A 10,047-nucleotide genomic window follows, 5' to 3' on the forward strand; every position below is an offset into this window, starting at 1 on the left:
AGTCGATTTGGCGTCCCGCATAAGGCCGCAAAAGTAGAAATAAGTTCAAAAAACTCAGACATTGATAATTTTTTACAACTAACTTATCTATTTTAACTACGGAGGACGGCGGACAAGCACCGCGCTTCATCCATTCTCTCCCCGACGCCTCGTCCCCCTTTACCACGCCTATCCTTTTGGTTACAACGTTGTAGCGAGCTACGTTGTCTCCACCTCTGGCTGGCCTGGTCCTAGTGAGCCCTCGTCGAAGATGCTGAGGCTGGCGGCGACGTTCACTTCTCGAGCTCGACGACCATCTAATCTGAGGAAAAATAAAAACGCACGTGAGTACCCTCGTCGTCGTCCATCCCTATGAGGTCCTGCATAGGGCTCGCCAGTGTAAGACAATAGGCTTTGGGGGGAACCGGCACAACCCTCTAGGGGTGGCCTATCACATATATATATAATGAGGTGGTATACAACGTTACAATATACACATGTAAATACAGTCTAACACCCTCCCTCAATCTTAGCCACTTTCTAATGAATCTAGAAGGGTAAGATTGCGCCTGCAAGTCTCAAACTGTGGCAAAGGCAATGACTTGGTGAAGATGTCAGCAAGTTGATCCTTGGAATAAATAAACTTGATCTGTAGTTGCTTCTGAGAGACACGTTCACGCACAAAGTGATAGTCAACTTCAATGTGTTTCGTTCGGGCATGGAATACCGGATTTGCAGAAAGGTATGTAGCACCGATGTTATCACACCAAAGAACAGGAGGCTGTGATTGGGGTATACTTAACTCCTGAAGCAAGGACTGTACCCAGATGATCTCTGATGTGGCATTGGCCACAACCTTATACTCAGCCTCAGTACTGCTACGCGAGACAGTAGCCTGTTTCCGAGCACTCCAGGCAATCAGGTTAGAGCCAAAGAAGACAGCATAACCCCCCGTGGATCGCCTGTCATCCGGATTGCCAGCCCAGTCTGCATCAGAATATGCTGAAAGACAACCAGAGTCAGACGGCCGAATACGCAAACCATGAGCCACCGTGAAACGAATATAGCGCAAAATCCGCTTAACAGCAGACCAATGAGTGTCACGGGGTGACTGCAGATACTGGCAGACTCGGTTAACAGCATAGGAAATGTCTGGTCGCGTGATCGTCAAGTACTGGAGCCCACCAACAATACTCCTGTACTCTGTCGCATCAGAAGAAGAAAGAAGCACACCATCAACAGCATTGAGCTTATCAGTGGTAGACATGGTTGTAGTCGTCGGTTTGCACTTAAGCATCCCAGCTCGCTGCAACAAATCCAGAGAGTACTTCTTCTGCGTCATAACAACGCCAGCATCACGAGAAGTAACCTCCACACCAAGAAAGTAATGAAGCTTCCCAAGGTCCTTGACCGCAAAATCAGCACCAAGTGAGCGAACAAGCGCAGTAGCAGCCGACTGAGAGGAGCTGACCAAAATGATATCATCTACATAGACCAACAAGTACATAGTAACCTCAGGCCTTTGAAGAAGAAACAATGAGGAGTCAGCAGTTGATGATGCAAAACCATGAGCACGAAGAGCCATTGCAAGACGAGCATGCCAAGCACGAGGAGCCTGCTTCAGACCATAAATTGCCTTGGACAGACGACAGAGATGATCAGGGCGATCCGGATCAGAGAAACCCGGAGGCTGGCGCATGTAAACCTCCTCCGCCAAGACACCATGAAGAAAAGCATTTTGAACATCAAGCTGACGAAGAAACCAACCTCGAGTAACAGCCAGAGAGAGAAGAAGTCTGATGGTAGTAGGTTTGACCACTGGACTGAAGGTGTCTTCATAGTCAAGTCCAAAACGCTGTCGAAAACCACGAGCAACCAGACGAGCCTTATAGCGCTCAATGGACCCATCAGAATGCCTCTTCACTTTGAAAACCCATTTGGAATCAATGACATTTACCCGTGATTGTGGAGGAACAAGAGTCCATGTCTGATTGCGAAGAAGCGCTTGATACTCCTGCTCCATGGCCTCTCTCCAATGAGGAATGCGCATAGCAGCTTGATACGTGCGTGGCTCAGAGGATGGATCTGCGAGAGCAGCAGACATGCACGCCGCTAACCAAGCAACTGTGCCATCGTGACGTTGCTTAGGCTGAAAAATGCCACTCCGACTGCGCGTATGTGGACGTAGAGCAGCAGCAGGAGCCGGCAGAGGCGAAGGTGACGGAGACGTGACGGTCGCCGGAGATGCAGGAATCACCTCACGCGAGCTCGGGACAGACGACTCCGGGCTGCATGGCGAAGACTGGCCCGACGACAGGGGCTCAGAGGCCATGGGCGAACCGAGAGTGGGCGAGGCCAGCTCCGGTGACACCGGCCCAGACGGCCTTGGCGAGGCGAGAGCAAGCGAGGCCGGCCCTGGTGAGAAGGGCCCAGACACCCTGGGCGAGGCAGGGGCGGGCGAGGCCAGGCCTGGTGATGACTGCCCCGACGCCCTGGGCGAGACGGGGACCGAGGAGGCCAGCCCAGTCGGCGGGGTTGCAGGGCGCGACGATGGCGAAGGCAGCCCAGAAGCCAGAGGCGACCGGGCCAGGGCGTCGATCGGCCGTGCATGAGCACGGAAACCGAGGCCATGCAGGGGCGCCATGTGCTCCTCATGCACAACAGAAGGTGCCGAGGATGAAGGCGATGGCGACGAAGAGGAAGATGGCACTTCCAGAATCTCCAAACGAGCCCCACGACCAGTGCCTGCACCATGGTTAGGCAACAATAGAGGAGAATATGCAACATCATCAAATTGGTCAGAAGCAACAGAGGATGAATGCATGACAGGTGGCTCGGTAGTGGACACAGGGAGTTTGGCAAAGGGAAAAACATGCTCATCAAACACAACATCCCGAGAGATGTAGACACGATTAGTGGGCACATGAAGACATTTGTATCCTTTATGAAGAGAGCTATAACCAAGAAAAACACATTTCTTGGAACGAAACTCGAGCTTACGCTTGTTATATGGACGGAGATGGGGCCAGCAAGCACACCAAAACACCTTGAAAAAGGTGTAGTCCGGTTGTTCATTAAGGAGAACTTCAATGGGAGTCTTCATATTCAAAACACGAGTGGGAGTACGATTGATGAGAAAACATGCAGTGGTGAAAGCATCACTCCAAAAACGAAACGGAACAGATGCATGGGCCAAAAGAGTCAGACCAGCTTCAACAATGTGACGATGCTTACGTTCTACTGAACCATTCTGCTGATGTGTATGTGGACATGCTAAACGGTGAGTGATCCCAAGCGACTGAAAGAAGGAGTTGAGGTTGCGATACTCGCCACCCCAGTCCGACTGAACATGAACAATTTTGTGCTTGAGAAGGCGTTCAACATGTTTTTGGAACTGAACAAAAATGTCAAACACATCAGATTTACGTTTGATAAGATAAAGCCAGGTAAAGCGGCTGTAAGCATCAACAAAACTGATATAGTAATTATGACCACTAACAGAAGTCTGAGCAGGACCCCATACATCTGAAAACACAAGTTCTAAAGGATGTTTCACCTCACGACTGGACTCCGAAAAGGGAAGTTGATGACTCTTCCCCTGCTGACAAGCATCACACACTGCTACATCTTTATTACTAGACACACTAGGAAGCTCATGACGACGCAAAACATGCCGGACAATAGGTGTGGCCGGATGACCAAGACGAGCATGCCACTGTGACGGAGATACCCGAACTCCACTGAAGACGCGAGCGACGCCAGGATGCTCCAGACGATAGAGACCTTGGCAGAGCCGCCCACTAAGAAGAATGTCCCTCGTGCCCCGATCCTTAATAAAAAGATCAAAAGGATGAAATTCACAAAGCACATTATTATCACGAGTGAGTTTAGGAACTGAAAGAAGATTACGTGTCACAGATGGAACTCGAAGAACATTGCGAAGTTAAAGACTCCTATTGGCATGTCTAGTGAGAAGTGATGCTTGACCAATATGAGAGATGTGCATACCTGCTCCATTGGCGGTGTGGATCTTGTCGGAGCCATGGTAGGGTTCACGAGTGTGAAGCTTCCCCATCTCACTGGTCAGGTGCTCTGTCGCCCCAGAGTCCATGTACCAGTGGGGATCAATGGAGTAGGACTGAATGTGTCCCTGTGGCTTCTGCGGCGGCGGACGATCAGCCATGGCGACCTGACGAGCAAAGTTGCATGTATCCTTCCCGTCATTGCCGAGACCAAGAAAACCCCGCTGGAAGCGCTTGTGACACTTCGAGGCCCAGTGCCCATCGCGACCACAAAGCTGGCACACACGTGGACCGCCAGCCCCTGGTAGCGTCGCAGTAGGAGGAAGGGCCGAGGCGGGTGGTGGTGACTGCCCCGAAGGAGCCCTGGATGAAGCAGAGGAGCGACCACCCTTGGTGGCGGCGTTTGCCGAGAGGGCGCCGTTGCCCCTGGATCGGCGCGTCTCGACTCGTTGCTCAGTAAGCAGGAGGCGTGAAAAGACCTCGTGTGCTGGCATGGGCGTGGAGTTGCCCCTCTCATTGATGATCTCGACTAGGGCGTCATACTCCTCATCAAGACCATTGACAATAAACGAGTTGAACTCGGAGTCGGTGAGGGGCTGTCCAATGGAGGCCAGCGTGTCGGCGAGACTCTTGACTTTGTTGTAGAACTCAGTGGCGGTGGAGTCAAGCTTCTGACACTCCCCAAGTTGGCGACGGAGCCCAGATACACGAGCCTGCGACTGTGCTGCAAACGAGCGCTCAAGAATAGTCCATGCCTCGTGGGACATCTTGGCGAAGACAACAAGCCCAGCAACGGCCGGAGAGAGCGACCCCTGGATGGAGGAGAGGTTCGCCTGATCCTGCCCTGTCCAGACACGGTGAGCCGGATTATAGACCGGACTGTGCACGCTGTCAACCAGCGCAGGAGGGCAAGGGAGAGAGCCGTCGACATAGCCAAGCAGATAGTGACTCCCAAGAAGCGGAAGAACCTGCGCGCGCCAGAAGATGTAATTGTCCGACGACAACTTGATGGTGATGAGATGGCCGAAGTGAAACGGCGGCGGCGGCTGCGATCCCATCGAGGAGACTGGCTGAGGTGAGACCACCGTGGAGACAGTCAGAGGGGCAGCCGGCGCGGTGACAGAGGGCGTGATGGCCGCGGTTGACGCCGCGAAGCCTGCCAGCGCGACGTCCTCCGCCACCAGCGGCGCAGTGGCCGAGGGCGCGACAGCCGCGGTTGACGGGGCGGCGGCGGTGTGGGCCACAAGCGCCTGCCCGGGCGAAGTAGCAGCCGGCGGGAGCGCGAAGAGGGAGCCGACGCTCCGTGTCCCGATCGGCGCCTGAAGGGAGGCGGCATCCAGCGGCCTCGAGAGAAGTGCCGCGAGGGAGGCCGGCAGAAAACCGGTGGCGGTGGAGCCGGACGCAGCGGCGGACGTCATAGCAGTCGGGCGACGGCGACGGCGGGCGCGGCGGTGGCGGCGGCGGCGGTTTAGGGTTTTTAGGCGGAAGCGGACGTAACCTAGCGTGATACCATGTAAGACAATAGGCTTTGGGGGAACCGGCACAACCCTCTAGGGGTGGCCTATCACATATATATATAATGAGGTGGTATACAATGTTACAATATACACATGTAAATACAGTCTAACAGCCAGGACACCACACGCCTTCTTCTCCCGACAAACTAAGTGATGCCCATGTCTTTTTTTTTTTGAGGAACTGAGTGATGCCAATTGCCAATGTCCTTTGGAGAAAACGGATTCTCCCGTGCACGGGACCTCCCGTGCATGTAGGAGCCATTGATCTATTGGAGATTTGTGACCATGCAGTTATGTATTGGCTATAGTATTATTATGCCCTTTTGTATTCATTCTAACACGTCACCTGACATCTTTTGCTCATGTCTTCTGGCCACCTTTTGCCTCTAACGTCACCTCTTCTCTCATTTGAATAGTAGTTCACACTTATTTGTCTCTCCCATCAACTAGCACGTACACGATGAGAGCGGTGTTGTGGCTCTTAGGTGCATATACACCCATTATTGAAATATACATTTCGAAAAGTTGAAAAATTCGGAACAAAAATCCCACGTGTATATTCGGACATTTTATGTGCATTCACAAGGTTTCGGTGAAAAACGACGTTTTTTGTGACTTGTGTAAAAAAGATAAAGAAATGCCTCGTGAATAGTTAGAATGAAGCATCAGAAATTGTCTTTTTTACACAAGCCACAAAAAACGTCGTTTTTCACTGAAACCTTGTGCACGCACATAAAATGTCCGGATATACACGCGGGATTTTTGTTCTGAATTTTTTAACTTTTTGAAATGTGTATTTCGACAATGGGTGCATATGCACCTAGGAGCCAAAGGCAATTACCGGTACACAATGAATTTTCTTGGAGCGTCATATCTTTTGAACCATGAATCCGATTGCTGATATTTTTATATATATGAATAGTTCGCATCAAAAACTTTAAAATAAGACCAATATTGATTTCATTTCAAGTAATTTATTTCACCGATTCCAAAGAACATATTTCACTCAACTAAAAAAGATATTTCACAATTAACGTGATATTGAAATATGAAATTGGAATGCAACTAGTATATATAATGTGACACTGAAATATGAAATATGAAATTGAAACTTTCAGACCGCATCCATTTCAATATCTAGACCAGTTTCAATAACGCATCTATTTCAATTAATGCGAGATTGAAATATGAGAATGTAACCAGTATATATAATGTGACAATGAAACATGAAACATGAAATTGAAATTTTCAGAACGCACTCACTTCAGTTTCCAGACCAGTTTCAGTACCGCATCCATTTCAATTAATGTTTCCAGATATTTTACTCTTTTGAAATAAACGGTTACACATTTATAAATAATCAGTTTCACAAGTTGACATTTTAATTTCATATTATTTACACTTTGAGAACCTCCATTTCACTTTTCATTGGGTTGTTTCACAAAAATCACATATATTTTAATTGCACATTTTTGAAATAACATATTTCACTTTTTTTAAATATATTATTACACCTTTATATATAACCAGGTTTACAAGTTGCCATTTTAGTTTCCTATTTGGATTAAATAGGTTTATAATGAAATAGGTTGGTTTCACATATCTCTACTATCTAAAAGAAACGTAGTGTTCCGTTTCCCCTCTTACGTTCCCCGCTTCGTCCAACCTCTCGTATGACCCCCTCACCCCCCGATTTTCTTTCCCCTGTCCCGGTTTTCTCCCTTACGGTTTTCTCCCTCTGGCCGAACAAACAAGACACAGTCAATCAGATAAGGTAACCAGAGGCAATCATTCCAAACGCAATCTTTTCACATAAGGCAACCAGACACAATTAATTTAAACTCAATCAATTCATGCATGGCAACCAATTCATTCAATCACCTTCCTTCTTTCAAACAAACGGTGATCAATCTCTCATTCCTTCTTTCATTGAAACCGTGATCAATATTCTTCCTTACACGATACCATATGAAGACCACGCCCTTGGCGCCCGACACATACCAAAGTCACGATTGGATCGTAACAACAACATCGAGTCTACTTTGCCCGGATAGCGTCGCCTCCTGTCGCCGCCGCCGCTCTTTTCCAGCGCACTCTGGTGGCCTCCGCCGCTGTGCGTCCACCACGATATACCTCCGCTCTGCCCCATCTTCTAATCGGCCGCCGTAAGCACCGGGGAATCCTCGACTGTAGGAGCGTGCGCTGCATTCATATGATCATTGCATCTGGGACTACATCTACCATACAAGGCCTCTGGTTCAGCCATGGTGTGCGTGCCAACAGCGTTGCGCCTGCGAATGAAGTGCCTGGTCCGGGTGCGGTGCTCTGGGCGGCGCCGATGACACGACCTCCTTATGGGCACCCTGACAACACCCTCCGCCAGTCTCTGACGTGTGGCTCTCCTCCTTGAACGTGATGATGCAGGCAACACACAATGACTCCAACAATGCACACGCTCGCACAGCGACTGCAGACAGCAAAAACAAGGTGAGAACGTGAGCATGCATGGGCCGGCCTTGGGTCCGCGAGGGATATCCTTTAGAGCGGCGTGGACGCCTATCCATGACCTGCTCATGCCCCTGAATGACGTCCATGGTAATGCATGCAGATCTTGGATTTCCTGAGCTCCTACGCAGCTGCATATTGATTTTTGCTGGCATGTTTATATCCTTTGCAATTTATAGGTCGTTACTGAAACAATTGACATCTAATTTGTTGTCATGTTTCTTTACGCACAAGATTTTATCTCCTTTCTAATAAGTAAATGGTGAATAGTGAGCATTCGTTTTGTGAGTTAAGCATCATTCAGAGAAGATAATGACCATGTAGCTGGCATGCACGGTTCTGCACTCTTTGATCTTGATGTACGATGCTGCTTGCACAACCGCAGGAACGTCACACCTGCCGCCACAGCACCTGCAGCTCTGCGCGCACCTGCAACACGGTCGTGCATCCTCAGTGCAATGTATTGGTGTCAATATGAAAATCAATCTATGTACTCCCTCCGTTCCAGATTACTTGTCTTCGATTGTCTAGATACAGAGGTATCTATTACTAAAATGAGTCTAGATACATCCGTATCTAGACAAATTGAAGACAAGTAATTCGGAACGGAGGGAGTATATGATAATTACGTATCGAAGTTTCTGGGCTCCAAGAGAGTACTATGTACATCTACATGCAGTTATATTCTGCTTAAATTTACTATCTCTAAACAAGTTTAATTTTATAAACATACTCCCAGCATTAAGCTGATCCCGTACATGAAAATGGATTTCAAACATATCAAATAGGTTCGGCAATGGAGGAGACGGGAGAGAGCACCCCGGTTCGCAGGTTCCGCTTACGCCTCCCTCAGCCCGTCTTCTTCATTCCCTTGTAGCTAGGGTAAATGACTGAATCCAAGAGAGAGGTTTCTTAATTTGAGGTCGGTCTTTTTAATGTAATTTTATTATTTCCTCACTTATTGTTTATCAAGAAACATCAAGGGAATAGTGGAGAAAGCTTTCGGTGAGTATTACTGCCTCCATCCCAAAATAAGTGTCTCAACTTCGTACTAATTTTAGTATAAAGTTATATTAGAGTCGAGACACTTATTTTGGGACGGGGGGAATACTAGAGTACATGCCAGAGTTGCAAAAGGACGGGGGAAGCATTTTGCAAGAGGTTTCTCCGGACGTGAGAACTTTTAGTATTTTTTGCAATATGCATGTTGTGGCACTCATTTATTTAAACAAATAAATGCATTGTGCATGTACAATACTGTAATAAAAGGAGAAGAGAAACTGAGTAAAGTTTTTCCATCGAGCTGACATATTGATAGCATTACTTAAAAATATCACTTATACATATAGTATATGAGTGTTCCCCGTTGCAACGCACGGGCATTTGCCTAGTTTCTATTGAAAAAGAGTGTCTTTTTACAATTTTCTAGTGTAATAGTTTGTTTCACATAAGAAATGTGAAATGTTGAAATTTAAACGTGTTTGAAATGTATCAAAGATTAGTCTTGTTTTAAAGGTTTTGGCCTCAGGAGTTTAAATATATAAAAAATCACAAACGAATATTTGATTCAAAAGTTATGAGTCATTTAACATTTCGCATGAAAAATAAAATGCAAGTTTTTAGTGGGAGAGAGAGAACAAATAGCTATGCATGCACCATACTATCTCTTTGTATTGTGGTGTATTGACAATTTCGAGTGTAGTATTCAATAAACAATGCAAAAAAGCTTCGTCGGAGCTTGGATCATGATGCAGGCACGTGAGGTCCCGTGCATGGTAGATTTTCTGCTTGGATGTCCTTTGGGACTCCCTATATGTCATGTGCCTGCAAACACTTTCAGCATCAATGACAGACCGTCCGATCAACATCCAATGGCTTGGAGCATGCCGCCGTCTCTTCATCGTCTTCCACCTCTTGCGGCTCCTTGCGTAGCTGCCAGCCTACACAGGCCAAACCGCCAGCCTCTGTCGTACCCTCCGGTCCATCTTGCCCCACCGTCGTGTTGGCCATCGCCTTCTCCATCC

Source organism: Triticum dicoccoides, chromosome 5B (genome assembly GCF_002162155.2).
Source record: "Triticum dicoccoides isolate Atlit2015 ecotype Zavitan chromosome 5B, WEW_v2.0, whole genome shotgun sequence".
Taxonomy (NCBI): Eukaryota; Viridiplantae; Streptophyta; class Magnoliopsida; order Poales; family Poaceae; genus Triticum; species Triticum dicoccoides.